This window comes from Stegodyphus dumicola, chromosome 10 (genome assembly GCF_044657685.1).
Source record: "Stegodyphus dumicola isolate Sdum_Otavi_A_Nest chromosome 10, ASM4465768v1".
In the NCBI taxonomy this organism is placed as follows: Eukaryota; Metazoa; Arthropoda; class Arachnida; order Araneae; family Eresidae; genus Stegodyphus; species Stegodyphus dumicola.
Genome location: NC_140777.1, coordinates 178,999,089 through 179,013,032, shown reverse-complemented (window position 1 = coordinate 179,013,032; position 13,944 = coordinate 178,999,089). Strand labels below are relative to the sequence as shown.

At 32.8% G+C, this 13,944-nt stretch overlaps 1 protein-coding gene across 2 annotated transcripts in view; it reads right to left on the bottom strand.

Annotated features, from left to right (window-relative positions):
- The window catches only part of LOC118204254 (myotrophin), an 86,030-nt gene that overhangs the window by 2,516 nt on the left and 69,570 nt on the right, over positions 1–13,944 (bottom strand). The gene's annotated exons all lie outside the window — the stretch shown is intronic.

Below are 13,944 nucleotides of genomic sequence, written 5' to 3'. Positions count from 1 at the left end.
ACAAATATGGCGTTGCCACTTCAACAATAATTATATTTATTTACTAAATAACAAGATATTACAACCTCTCCCCCCTCCAGATAAACTTTAATTTATATTTTTATAAATTAAAGTTTACAGTTTTTAAAACAATAATATCAGCACAACACAGAATTAAAATACAAGCATTTAAAGGAGAATTAAACAAGAAATAACATAATAATAAACACTGAAGAAGAGAGGAAGGAACAAAATATTTTTCTTACCTATATAGAGAAACAAATTATTTAATCAGGCCAGAGAGTACGACTTAATGCGTCTACATTTTTATGGTTTTTACCACTTCGATGAATGATCGTGTAATTGTAGGGTTGTAGTACCAGTGCCCATCTCATAAGTCGTGGATTTAGACTCACATTACTTTTGAGCCAAACTAAGGGATTATGATCGGTCATGATGAGGAATTTAGTATGCCCGTCTAAATAACATTGAAGTTTCTTTACAGCAAATATTATGGCGGCGCATTCCTTTTCTGTGGTACAGTACTTTTTTTCAGTTTCTGTAAACTTCTTACTGAGGTATAATACTGGATTTTCATTGTCTCGTTCATCTTTTTGAGCTAAAATGACACCCATACTAGAGTCTGAAACATCAATTTGCAAAATAAACTCCTTATTGAAATTAAGCGAGTGTGACAAAGGCTTTTGTGGCAGTTTTGCTTCTTCAACAACTCGCTCTTGTCTGTTTAGTTTCTTTAAAAACTTCTCTTTGACTTGCATCTCAACTCCAGAACTTGGCAATTCATCTGGAACTTTTAACTGAGAATCGTTTAATTTTGTCAGTTCTTTCTTGTAAGATAGTTTTTGCTCTTTGCGAGATGAATCTTTGTTCTTATCTGCTACTTGCACTCTCATTGAATGTGGCAACTTTGAGTATCCTTCATCGTGTTTGTGCCTCTTTGCTAAGTTTTCTGACGTGTGCGTAGATTCTGAACGTATTTTTAATTTCTTAGCTTTAGAAGGAACTTCATGAGTTCTTTTATAAGAATTTCTTTGATCTGCTGCTAACGAACTGTCAAACACATCTTTACTTTTTGGAGAAGAAGGAACTGGGGAACTTATAGAGGAATAATCACACACATGATCCATAGAAGATGAATCACCAGGTAAATAAGGTGAGTCAACTTCCATATAAATAACTTCAGTTTTTTCATCAAGAGATGAACGCTTAGATTGTTTGTCAGATTTCTGTGAAGCACTGACAGGAGCTTGACTCTTAGGAGGGTGAGTATTGACCAAATTACCTTGAGTTTTAGTACTATTATTTGTTTAGTTCTGTATCAAAGTTGTGTAGTTCTGCATTTGATCTCTATATTTTTCAGGAATAACAATTAATTCCCTTTCATTTCCATTTTTATCTATTTTCCTTTTCACCAACAATCCATTTTCTTTTACTTTGAAATCATTTGTCTTGCTGGAATTTTATTTTTAGCTTCAATAAGCAATAACGCTAGATCTCTGCTTTGATGCTGAGATTCAATTAATTCCTTTGAATTAACATTAATCACTTTCTTAAGTTCCTTGTCTTCTTCATCAGCTTGAGGTAAAATATCTTCATCAGTCTCAATAACAGACAGTGCTTCTGGTTTCCCCATTTCAGTGCCTCTACTTCGATCTTCTTCACGAGATCGTTTTACTTGAGATCGTGTCAAAACCGCATTTATCTTTTGTAAATTTAAGAATTGTTTCTTTTTGAACAACTGAGCAGTTTTGTTACCCAATACATATCTGCCAGGATCATTTGTAAGAACAGCTGCCTTTGTTTTTATATGACCAAATTCACAATTGATTTCAACTTCAGCTAACGGTAGACACACTAAATGGTCATTTAAGAGATATTGTACCCAGACATGTTCTCCAATCATTTTTGCTTTATCTACGTATTTTCGAGAAATAACTTCTACTGTGGCTCCTGTGTCTCGAAGAATAGGCATTTCATACCCATTAACTAAACCGTTAATTGTATACGTCTTTAATAAATCATCATTCGAAAATACGCAATTTATCTTTTCATTTGGTTTTAAGCGAGGGCACTGAGGCTTAAAATGTTCGTATGACCCACACTCGAAACAGCATGGTCGATATCTTTTGTCATATAAAATTTCTTGGTTCTTGTTTTGAAATTGATTTTTTTGTCGTTGATCTTTCTGGTATTTTGAATCATCTCATTTATCAGAATGCTTAAAATGAGGCGGATGCTCTATTTTTTTCACAAAATTATCATAACGCGGTTTAAATGATCCTTTGTTAATTTTCTCAGTCTGATTGACAGAAAATTTCGGTTTTATTGTTTTCCTCACATCTTCAAAATTTTCAATTTTCTTAACTATTTCAGTAGGTGAAATGATGGTTGTCCATTGACCCATAAAATGTTCTCTGAAATCAGGAGAGGTACGCTTTTTTATTTGATCAACCAGCATGAGATCTTTTAGCTGTTCAAAAGTTTTAATGTTTAATCCGTTACGCCATCCTTCTAAATAATTCTTTAATTCATAGTAGAAATCATACCAAGTACTTTCAGTAGATTTTTGGTGTTTATTAAATAGTTGTCGAAATTTTTCCGAACTTAATTTACATCGTTGTAACAGTAAAGTTTTTACATATTCATACTTAGCAATAAGCTGAACAATGTCGGGAGGCAGTAATGAAATAAGTTGAGTCACTTGATTTTCAGCAGGTATATTCATTATTTTAGCTTGACGCTCAAATAACACCAGAAATAAACTTATTTCATCTTCTTTAGGGTTGAAACGTGGCATGACATCGTGAATTCTGATTTTTAAAGGCTGCTCAGGTAACTGCGTAGTTTCTACCGGCTGTGCTGTGGCAGCCATTGCTTCCAACCGAAGTTTCTGTAGCTCAAAGGCTCAAATTTGCTCTTCTCTTTCACGCTCTTCTTTTCTTTCCCTTTCTTTCTTTCACGTTTTTCTCTTCTTTCTCTTTCCTCTCTTTCGCGTTCCTTTTCTCTTTCTTCTCTTTCGCGTTCTTCTCTTCTTTCTCTTTCTTCTCTTTCGCGTTCTTTTTCTCTTTCTTCCCTTTCACGTTCTTCTCTTCTTTTTCTTTCTTCTCTTTCACGTTCTTTTTCTCTTTCTTCCCTTTCGCGTTCTTCTCTTCTTTCTCTTTCACGTTCTTTTTCTCTTTCTTCTCTTTCACGTTCCTTTTCTCTTTCTCTTCTTTCACATTCTTCTTTTCGTTCTCTTTCTTCTCTAATTGCAGCCAGTAGTTCTCGAGTAAACTCCTCATCATAATCGGGACTTTCAGTAATCAGTTTATGCAACTCAGCAATCTTAAATTCAGGTTTCACGGTTAAACCTAACTCTTCTGCTAATACTTTTAAATCCTGTTTTTTACTCCTAGCTAAGAATGACATGTTGACACAAGTTACTTTTAATAGGCTTCCTTTTGAAATTCAATCTAAAAGCTCGTACTTGTATTAAAAATATATAATTTCTGGCGAGATTTAATTTCTCGAATACGAAATTCACACTAACCAACTGGAGAGAATTATTTAAACAACTTTGCCAGGTTGGCACAAAATAATTTAATACTACGTCGGGTTGACGTTTTAACTCACTATTCACAAGCCTCGTTAGCTATAACTATATAAACACCTTTGCCAGTTAGGCAATACAATGGAATTTTACCAACGTCAGTTTGACGATTTTACTATCTATCTCCACGCCTGGTTGGCGATAACAAAAACAATTTTTGCCAGTTTGGCAATACAACTTTTAGAATATACATTCTGTAATACGTCGGGATGACGTTACTATCTACCACATGCCTGGATGGCGAGAACTTAGACTTTGCCAATTCTGCAGTATAATCAATTCACTCTACGTCAGTTTGACATTATTACTTATTTTCACGCGCCTGCTTGGCAACAAATTCAAAAACTCAGCTAGCAGTTCTTTTTTTTTTTTTTTTTTTCCTTATAAATGCCGGGATGGCTTACACATATCAATTATCAACATAAAATTTCAATACAAATAAAAGTAAAGCATAAATAATAATTTCAAAATACTTCTTTACCACGAATATCAATTATAAATTTAAGCTGAATAATTTTGGGGTCAGTTATTTTAAGCAAAATCTTACACGATAAACTATAATTCTGAAATAAAGTATTAAAATTCAATAAAAGCTTTTTTAAGAAAACCAAAAGTTAATCTTATCTTCAGAGATCAGCAGTATCTTATTTTTGACAGTTTTTGCTCGGACGCAAGTTACAGAAGCACAGAAGATAACCTTTGAATGATCAGCTTCAAATCTGGCTTTATAACGGCAGACTTCTTACATCCATTTCTTCTTGAAATAAAAAAAACTTGGCAATTGGTATTAGCAAACTTGTTCTAAAAAATTCAGTAAATTTCTGGGATTAGGAGACCAGCACCACCGAAATTGATAATTGCACTCCTAATTTCCAGTATCTCGGTGGAACCTCCAATTAATTAATGACTGTAATGTATTTTGCAGTAATTTACAAAACAGACAATCTTCTTAGTAGAACATATATTTTATTTCTAGTTCACAGTGATAGACAAATTTCATACAATTCTTAAGTGGCAAAATTTTAATACTACTCCTAGTTGTAAAATCTTCAGAATACTAAATCTCTTTTTTTTAAATAATATCTCTCGTTGCTGAGTAACGGTTTTATACAAATATGGCGTTGCCACTTCAACAATAATTATATTTATTTATTAAATAACAAGATATTACAACATAATGACAACGTAATAGAAACAGAGAAAATAAAAATAATAACAAAGAAATCGGTAGTTATTGATTATAATAAAAAAATGGGTGGAGAGAATATGAGCAATGGAATTATCATAGCGTACTCCACAGCAACAAAACAACTCAAAAAGTACTACATAAAGAAATTTCTCCATTTCTTAGACATTATGTGTCTGAATGCATCCATATTATATTTAAAAAAAATAATGGAACATTATCGCGTGTCAACTTTTTGATCAAATTTATTGAAGACACTTTTGCAACATATCCAATTGAAAGAAATAAATTGACACAATTTTGCAATATATCCAAATGAAAGAAATAAATCGACACAAACTCGGCTAATTAAGCGGGAATCATGTTCCGGATTAATTACCCGAAACATCGGGAAAAAACAACCTTACGCAAAGGTGTTCGCATTGCTACAAACATAAGATCAGGAAGGAATCGCGTTACTAGTGTTCGATTTGCAAAGTCCCATTGCGTATAGTACACTGTTTCGCTGAATATCACTCCACAGTAGGAATTTAAATTCTTACTTTTATATGTATAATATTTAATTTAATTTATTGCTTTTTTTTATAAAATAAACCCATCTTTTTCATCCAATATCTTACCAGTGCAACTTACTCTGTGATTGACGAATCTACTCGTCATGGCTTGATTCTGGCGACACAAAACGGTGTGAACTCTTAAATGAGAGCGCTACAGTTAAGTGGTTAACTGTATGTTACTGATTAATAAACTACATTAGTTAAAAGCAGTAAACACAGGTCTCACTACATACACAAGTAAAATAATAGGTACAATTAATAGTTAGACAAGTAAAAATATGTTTAATTCGTGATATACAGTGGTGGCCAAAATTATGGACACATTTGAAAATTTTTGTTTTTGAACTTTGTATGCTTATAGAAAATGTTACGTTTCGCAAAATGCAAACTTGTATATATCATTTTAACCCCTTTGCGCTGACTGTGACTGTCATGTCTACATGCCAGCAACGAACACACTCACTTCCCGGCCGACACGCAGGCGTGCCAGAGTGTTTTTCCATTCAGCCCCGACTGTCACGTATTTGTGCCAGTGTCCTGGAACGTTAAAATATAATTTCTGCCACAAGATGGCACTGTATGTCTATATGGTTTCAGATACATGTACATTAGACCTTCTACACGAAATGAGAGAAGCACGACTCACATACACGTGTTTTTGATTATATAAACAAAAGGGGAAATAAATGTTTCCAAATGGCGTGATTTATGACGTCTCTTTAAATTCGCACGTTGTAGTTGTTTATTCTAAGTAGAGAAGTTTTATTTTCGCTAAAGTGTTGGGTATTTTGGTTTGCAGTTCAGTTTTTAGAAAATAATTAGATCTTGTTAGACGTGAATTCTTTCTGTTTTTACCATTACAATGTCGAAGCGTCGAAAATGTTTAACAGAGCATGAAATAGCAGAAATGATGCAAAATATTTCAGATATTGATTCTGAAACAGATTCTGATATTAGTGATAGTGATACTATGATATATTCTGATCATAAAGAATCTAGCGAATTTAATGATGATGAGGACACTTCGGACATCTGTATGCCGAAAACAAAAATATGGGAGGAGTAGATTTAAGCGATTCCGTCATTATTCAGTACCCATCTTTCAGAAAAACTGTTAAATGGTATAAGAAGCTTTTCTTCAATATCATGGATATGGCTGTATTTAACGCCAATACTCTTTTCAACAAAAAAAGTAAAAAACATCTTCCTCTCCTGAATTATCGACTTAATTTGGTTAACCAAATTATTTATCAGTATTCCTCTAAAAGCACCAATGTTAATATCACACCAAGATCAGCAGAATAATTAAATCCGCTCAGATTAACTGAAAGACATTTTCCAAAACTTTGCTCAGAAGAGACTGATAAGAAAATGAGACGACGATGCTTCGTTTGTTCACATTCCCAGAAAAATCCTCCAAAACGGCAAATGACTTATTACGAGTGCAAAGAATGTAACGTAGGACTGTGTGTAGACACCGTTTTCAAATTTTTCATATGAAAAGAGAATTTTAAGTAATATATTTAGTTTTCAGATGTATAATGTTAAAAGTCATAAAATGGTGAGTAATGAAAATAAAATGTGTAAAATATGCATTTGAACAAGAAATAAGGTAATTAAAGTATATATAAAAATATCTATAAAGCATAAGCCGTTTAAATACACTATAGAGTATTATTAAACAATGTGTTGATACTTTGGAAATTTCATGGATTTAGGTTTCATAGCAAAAAAACCCCTGGCCCTGGACAGACGCTCGCATAAGACACTGCCGGCCTCTGCGATAAGCGCGCATTTGCGCTACCCAGCGCAAAGGGGTTAAAGAGAATTAATTACTGAATTCAATACAAAACACAAAATTCAATTATTTGCAATACAAAAAAAGTTATATGTACTTTAATATAAATAAAAAACACAGATATGAAGTGCTTTGTAATGTCTAGCTTTCCTGGCCAATCACTGTTCTTGTTCTGAGAACCAATCAAATGTTAGTAACTGCCAGCAGAAGCTGACATCATGTTTACACTTGAAACAATTCATTATTTTGCTTTGTTCTGTAGAAGAAGGAACTGTTTCTTATACAATGCAATTACAAGAAGGAATTTTTGTAAAAATTTTTAATATTTAATCAAGAAGCAATGACATCACATAAAAGAATACATTGGACACCTAGAAAGAGATGTAATATTATTGTGTTACGAGAAAGTGGTCTTTCCTATGCTGAAATAGCAAGATGGGTGGTTGAGTGACTACATCTGGAGTCCTAAAAGTTTTGTTTACGATATCAGGAGACAAATTCAATAAAAAAAAAAACAAAGAAGGAAAAGGCCGAAAAAGGTGCACCACATCTATTGATAACAGAAGAATAAAAAGACTATGTCTCCAAGATAGAAAAATGTCATCAGCGGCCATCAGAAGTGATCTGAATGATGCTGGTGCTTCTGTCAGTTCAAGAACAATCAGGAGAAGATTAACAGATGTTGAACTGAGAGGTAGAATTCCACGAAAAAAGCCTTATCTTAATTTTCAGCAAAAAAAAAAAAAAAAAAAAGGACTACAGTGGGTAAAGGAACACATTAATTGGACAGATGATCAGTGGTCACAAGTTATATGGAGTGATGAAACTAAGATATCGTTATTCGGTAGTGATGGGCGAAAATATGTAAGACGTAGAATAGGAGAAGAGCTACATCCTAACTGCATTCAAGCAACTGTGAAGAACCCAGTTAGTGTTATGATTTGGTCATGCATGTCAGCAGATGGTATTGGTCGCCTTCATGTCATCGATGGGACACTGATTGCCAGAAAATACATTGACACTATTCTAGAACCAAAACTTCTACCTTCCATCAGAGATCTCTTTTCCAAAAATGCTTCGTTTATTTTTCAGCAGTTTTCTGCTTCTTGCCACATGCCCAAAATATCGAAAGAGCGGTTTCGTACAAAGAGCATTAAATTGTTGTCATGGCCAGGAAACAGCCCTGACATCAATCCTATCGAAAATTTGTGGCACCGTTTGAAAACTCTTGCCAGAATGAGGCGCCCATCAAATAAAAGAGAACTAACTGAGGCTATAATTGTTTCCTGGCATCATGTAATAACGAAAAAAGAGCTTAAAACTCTTGTCAGTTCAATGAAACGTCGATGTGAAGCTGCAATCAAAAATAAAAGGTACCCTACTAAGTACTGATAACTCACTGCAATCATCACTATCTAATGTATATCGATAACTATTATCGTTTAACTTTTTCTTTATTGCAAATAATTGAATTTTGTATTTTGTTTGAAATTAGTAATAAATTTTCTTTAAAATGATATATACAAGTTTGCATTTTGTGAAACGTAACGTTTTCTATAAGCATACAAAGTTCAAAAACATAAAAATTTCCAAAAGTGTCCACAATTTTGGCCACCACTGTAATTATTTTTAAGGATACTTTTTTTTAAATATATATATATAAAGAATCAGATTTTTTCTAACACCATACAGAACAAAGATTTTTCAAATACCATGCTGTGCATAACTGATACAGAATCATTTACTAAAATTTTATGGCTCTAAGTTTTTCAAAAAACAAATACTTCTTTGAAGATTTATTTTGTAATCTGATGCAATTTCTGTGCCTATCTAGACTGATGCAGAAGTTCTTCAGTATTCTTTATGCTCAGTTTGTCTTTCATAGCTATCTGAGCTAACATAATACTGTCAACATATAAAGAACAATACAATAGCATACCAAAAATATAATTAAGGCCACATACTAACAAAACTGTTCCAGTTTTCCCATTTGAAATCGCAGACATGAAGTATAATCAAAACGCATGAAGTCAATAAGAACCAGGATTCAGAGTTATCAATAAGATCACTAAACTTTTGCTATGAATTAAATCAATAAGATCTAAGACTTAAATTTAAATTTTAAAATTCTGAATCTCAGAGTTTCTATTATGACTTCTTGAACCTCTCAAAAATCACCTATTTAACACAGATTATTAAACCACTCACAGTAACAACACAAGTGAAGGTTAAAAACAGATGATTCCTCTCTGCACTCATCAAAATTTCAAAAGCTGCAAGTTAAACAGATCATTGTCTTAGGCAGAAAAACATTTGGGTACCACAACAATGTGAGAAGCAACAGATTTCCAAAAACCACTATATAACAAAAATAGAGGTAACTTCTGGTTATTCACACCACCAGAAAGAAGAAGTCAAGAATTTGGAAAGGAACGTTTGTTTTGATATCTTATATCTATTTCAACGATATATCCCCTGCTGCCCTTTTTACTTCCTTGTACGAAGTAAAAAGGAAGTATTGTAATCACGAAAAGTTTCAGGCAGCATATTTCAATGAAAATATCCATTTTGACCACTATCGAATGCAATTTAACGATGTTTTTGCGTGATAGCTGTACGTAAGGACAGAATAAAATACTCTTTTCCTTCAAAAAAATTATAAAACTGCTTTAAAATTAATTCTGAAGAGAATTTTTCGTGGCGTCTGTACGAACATATGTACGTACGTGCGTACGTACATTCATATCTCGCATAACTCTAAAACGAGTAGCCTCAGAACATTGAAATTTTGTATATAGGACTGCTATAACATGTAGATGTGCACCTCGTATTTTGGTTGTAATCGGCCGCATCAAACGTATATAAATATATTTAAATATATATCCACTCTGTTACCCGGCTAAGTGATCTCAGTTTCTTTACTCTTATATGTTTGTAAATTGTACATTTTTTGCTTTAAAAATGATTGAATTATGTTGTTTTTATCTTCCGGTTAAGGATTTTATGTCTTTAGTAAATCTGTGTGCAATGTTTTTAGAATTATCAGCAATTTTAAAGTTGTTTAATTGCCGCTAAGCCTGTTTTTAATGGCGGCCATTGATGTTTACATTTGAAACAGGAGACTAGTGGATTTGTTGCCAATCTAGAGAAACTTAGCTTTGCAACAACAAAGCTAACGCATTCATTTATTATTGCTAATTAAATCATGCTTAATTCTTTCTGGAATTTTTTTGAGGAAATAAGTGTTTGAGATTTACTTCGTAATTTTTAATATAGATATTCTGAGTTTTTATGTATTTTTGCCTTCTCGCGAAGTGAGAACTGAATTAATTAAATGAGAAATACTCAATCGTCTGTGAAAAACTGTTTCTTTTATACGTCATTCTAGCTTTATTATAGTATTTAAATAGAACATGTGGCAACGATTAGATAATTCTATTCTTTAAATGATATAAATTTTGTGCATTATGAGTTATAATATGAACGAAATATATACGTTAACTGTTATACAGTCAAAAGTCTTTAATCCGGACTCGTCGGGACTTCGACGATTCCGAATTATCGATTTTTCCGGATTATAGATCATAAGTTTAAATCTGGTAAGATGGCATGCAGAAATTATATTAATTATAAAATTAAAAATATGAAACCGTAATTTATAAAATAATGAGCAATTATGATCTAAAGGGTATCAAAATTTACAAAAAAAGAAGCTAAATATTTATTTGTTTACTTTATTAAACATTTCTTTAAACGCGCGCATGCGTAAAGCATACCCTACGCATAGCCGAAATTAGAAAATTGCAACCAGAAAACTATTTGATTTGTATTCGTGATATTTATAATGACGAGAAATTTGATTTAAATCATATCAAAGACGGAGTACATCGAGATTAAATACTACATTTAATAAGGAATTATAAGCTGAATAAAATAAAAACATCTGCCCTAAAGATAACGATAGTGCTGACAGATCAATTTCCAGTTCATAGTGGGCCGCGACGTCTCTCCCCCCCCCCCCACGCAGAGCAGCGTGAAATTGATAAACAGATATCGGAACAGTTAGATAAACAAAGGATATGCCTTTATCCATTTTTTATAGCAATTCGTTTTTTGTTTGATGGACATCGAAGCATACTTTCGTTTTCTAGATCCTTTGGGAGCTCCAGCATTGGAAATTCTATTTGACATCATCGAAAGTTCAAGCTTACTTTTATAAAATTGCTCTTACAGTCTGCAAAAAATAATAAGCCGGATCCAATTCGAAGATTAAGGAACAACGCAATCATCATTATTAACTGAAATAGATAATTAGATAATTTTAGCTTATACCGTCCGTTTTACATTAAACGCGTACGCGAAAACGTATTCTGCGCTTGCGCAGACACATATGCGCAGTCGTAAATGTCTTGCGCGCATGCGTAAAACGCCTATGTGCATGCATCAACGCGGCGCATGCGCAGAAAGATTTTAGCTTTGAGGTCCGGATTATAGATCATTCCGGATTATGGGTGTCCGAATTAACGACTTTTGACTGTATAATTATTGGATTATATAACAGTTAACTTAGTTTCTGTTATATAATTATTATATAAGTTAACTGTTATATAATTATTAATACTGTTAAGTGATTCTAGCGCCAGAGTGTCGCTATGGTAAACAAATACTAGAGTGAATTTTAAAGAATGCATTTATTCTATTGTGGTTTATGCGCTGTTGGCAAAGTAGATTTAATTCAATCCAATAAGTTTAAATGAAATGCAAGAAAAAATGCATATAATTTATTATTCCAATTTAATATTCCAATACAAGGAAGTCATGAGGTGTACATATGATTTTTTTTTTTTTTTTTTTAAATATTCTCCTTTTCCACACAAGATATATACACTTCTCTGTTTTTTGCACTGTTATTTTCCCCAAATACATAAACTATCTATTTTTGCATTAAAAAAAAAGAGAGAGAGTTGAGAAAAGCAAGAGAGAATTGCATATATTCGATATCATACACAACCTTGACACTAAAATATTAAAATTAGGGAAAGGAAAGGAACATGATATTTTTAAACAGGTCACATTACAATCTATGCATGCAGAAAGCTAAATCTTAGATGCTGCTGAAGACAAGGAAAGGAATATTGCAGTATGCAATCCACAGCAAAGCTAAAATGTTGCAATTTTATAGGAGGAATCTGCAGTCATAAAATTGTCCAGAAAAAGCTGTCTTGGGGAGGGGGACTGCTACAAGCATAACTGGGCTGCTACGTAAATACCTTTTGGCAACATTGTGGGTTGCCAGTTGAACAGGCTCTTTAGTATGGGTGCAGATAATCAGAAAGTACCAAAATCAGCTTTTCACGATCCTTAAATTTTACAAGATGGGTGAATTTATTCAAGTTAATCTGCAGCATAAAGAAATAAATTATATAATTGGTACCTTTTAATGCAATATAGGAAACAATCACTATATAAATAGGGAAGAAAATGCTACCGATTATATTAATCAATTAATTTTCAAAATGAAAATAATATTGAGAGCCCAACTATAAAACCCCAATACAAGGGGGCAGGCTCAATTGTGTAAATACAGAATAAACTTTTGTGAAATTTTAATTCTCTCAAATTAAAAACTGCAATATTTGGATCTACGCTTGCAGAAAGCTAAAACCTTAGATACTGTTGAGGACACAGAAGATTGCAGTATGCAATCCACAGCAAAGCTAAAATGTTGCAACTCCTATAGGAGGAATCCTAATCTGCAGTCATAAAATTGTCCCAAAAGATGAAAAGCTGTCTGAAGGGGGGGCTGCAACATGAATACTTTTTGGCAACATTATGGGTTGCCAACTAAACAGGCTTTTTTAGCATGGGCGCAGATAATCAGAAAGTACGAAAATCAGCTTTTCACAATCCTTAAATTTTACAAGATGGCTGAATTTATTCAAGTTAATCTGCAGCATAAAGAAATAAATTATAAAATTGGTACTTTTTAATGCAATATCATGCATTTTCAGTGTTATATTTGGTACATTATGGGTTTATAGCCTACATCCTTGTCTCCCCACTATACAAAATGAAACGACTGGGAATAGCAAAAAGGAACATTGCTATCTGAAGCTTTTTGCTTTTTGAAGGATTTTGTTTCACAACAAAATCCTTCAGAAAGCCACTGTGGGTGGAGCACATGGCTTACATTATTATTATATTTTTCTTTCTGTAAATAAGCTGTCATTAGTTTTCACAATTTTGTTGTATCCTTCGATTTTGATGTCAGGAGGAAATAACAAAGTATTAGTACATACTTCTCTTATGTAAATATTCAAATTAATTGTTGTGTTGCAATTCATTGAAGCAAACTCTGGTCCATAAAACACAAACTTCAAACGTCGTAAGTAAACCACATATAACTTCTGACACCATAAGTACACCAACAGTACAGTAGTAATGGAAGGAGTGATCTAAAAAACTATGTGTTTCTTTCTGACATGAATGAAGGCTTCATAATCATTTTCACTCCAAGTTACATTTTAATTTCATAAGATGGTTATTTGAACACACTTCCTTTAAAAAAAATAAATAAATAAATAAAAACCCTCTTCATTTGAAGAAACAGGATAGCTGCTGCTTCATGTCTTGGCAAATCCAACAGAAGGGGGGATTTAAATCCAAGGTAATATAGCAAAACAAAAGAAGCATAAGATAAAACATGCTTAATGAAAAAATATTGTAAAATCATATTCCTTAATATGGTAACGACATGTACCTCTGGTTGAAGATTACATTACACTAACTCATCAAGTGAACTTTCACAGAGAAC